This window comes from Molossus molossus, unplaced genomic scaffold (assembly GCF_014108415.1).
Source record: "Molossus molossus isolate mMolMol1 unplaced genomic scaffold, mMolMol1.p scaffold_m16_p_2, whole genome shotgun sequence".
Lineage (NCBI taxonomy): Eukaryota > Metazoa > Chordata > Mammalia > Chiroptera > Molossidae > Molossus > Molossus molossus.
Window position 1 is genome coordinate 133,876,444 of NW_023425355.1, and position 1,811 is coordinate 133,878,254.

The window sequence follows — 1,811 nt, forward strand, 5'->3', positions numbered from 1 at the left end:
CATCAATGTTTCTATCTCTCTCCTTCCTTCCTCTCTCTCTAAAATCAATAAAGAAAAATTTTTTTTTAATGTGCATAATATGAGCAAATTCAGAGGGTGGTTGTAAGAAGTACTCTAGATGTAAAGTTCGTAGTAAAGTGCATATTATAGTAGGAGAACAGTGAAATGTAGATAGCATCATCCTTTACAGCTTTATGGTTAAGATGTTGCATCATAGTTCTTCAAGTTAGGCTCTGCCCTCACCATTCTTTAGAAATGACTAAAGTAGACTCCATGCACGGCCGAGGATCAGTCTCCGATGGCAAAAATCCTACCCAGACTCGCACAACCTGTGGAAAACCAGTAACGTGGCCACGGCGGGCCCCAGACAGGGTCTGTGGTTCACAACTTTCCCGCAAACTGGGGCAAAAAAAGCAGCGACCTTTGGAGGCAGATGGAGCGCAAACACCTTCCCCCAAGGAGCCCCGCCTGGGTCTCCCCAGCGCAGTATCTATTTCTCAAGCCCCAAAGACCACGCTACTCGACTGGGATTAGAATTTTTTGACCAGCCTGCAGTCCCCCTGGCCCGGGCATTTCTAGGACAGGTCTTGGTCCAGCAACTCAGTGATGGCACAGAGTTCCGTGGCTGCATTGTTGAGACTGAGGCATATTTGGGCCGGAGGATGAAGCTGCTCACTCAAGGGGGTGGCCGGCAGACCTCCCCCCCCCCCCCCCCCCCCGCAACCGCAGCATGTTCATGAAGCCAGAGACCTTGGGATGGGGTATGTGTCCTGCTGCAAGCACTGGAGCCCCTGGGGGGCCTGGAGCACCTACCGAAAGGCAGTGCCAGCCAAGCCCTCAAAGACCTTGAGCTCTGCCATGGCCCTTCCAAGCTCTGTCAGGCCCTGGGCCATGGACAAGAGCTTCGACCAAGGAGATCTGACTGAGGACAAAGCTGTGTGGATAAAGCACAGCCCCCCCCCCCCCCCGCCCCAGGGAGCCAGCTGTGGTGGCAGCAGCCCGAGTGGGTATTGGCAACCCAGAAGCCCCTGGGTCAGTGTAGTAGACAGAGTGGCTGAGCAGGGCACACAGGTCTGAACAAGGGCCTGCTCAGGACAGGCTTTTTTAATTGTTTAAAAAACAAATAAATATTTCACTTCTAGAAAAGAAAAGAAATGACTAAAGTAGAAAGAAGCCCCTGTGATATAACTAGAAAGAAAGTATCTGCTAATTTGTTGTCCTGGACATCTGCATTTTAGAACTAGTAGTAGAAAAGGATGATTAATAAAGAAAGAAGAGAGTGCAGTACAAATTTTCTTAATCACAAAATCCAGGAAACCTCAGATTCTGCTTTTTATTTTTGTTTAATATGGAAACTTAAAGCATGAGCTCTTTTAAAAAAATTCTAATAAAAAAAAAACAAAAACTAAAGGTAGATAACACCAATCCCACTGCTCATTTACATTCCCCAATTTCTGATTGAATCCCTTGCCAGGCGTCCCATAAATCTCCTGCAGTGGAGGCTTCCTGTAGAGCACACTGTGTGACAAAATTAGAGGGGATGATTGTACATCAACATTAAAACAACATGAAGTATAGATCTTCAACTCAACCAGGAAAAGGGATAGTTGAGAAGGTGATTTTTTTTTTTTTGAAGCACTGAGTCTCAGTTTGTGGATATTAAAACGGTTTCACAGCAGCTGTTAAAAATTTAGTTCCAATTTGGTGGGACTGGTAAATTACAAAAGTAAAGGGAATAGAAAATGAGTAAGCATATTCTTTATTGCCGCCACCCGACACTGCCCAAAATGAGGAGAGGAACAGGAACATCA

The 1,811-nt window shown here is 46.1% G+C and overlaps 1 pseudogene; it reads left to right on the forward strand.

The window, feature by feature from the left end:
* The first annotated feature begins 255 nt into the window (after positions 1-255).
* Positions 256-1,077, forward strand: LOC118635544 (annotated as a pseudogene).
* Positions 1,078-1,811: the final 734 nt, after the last annotated feature.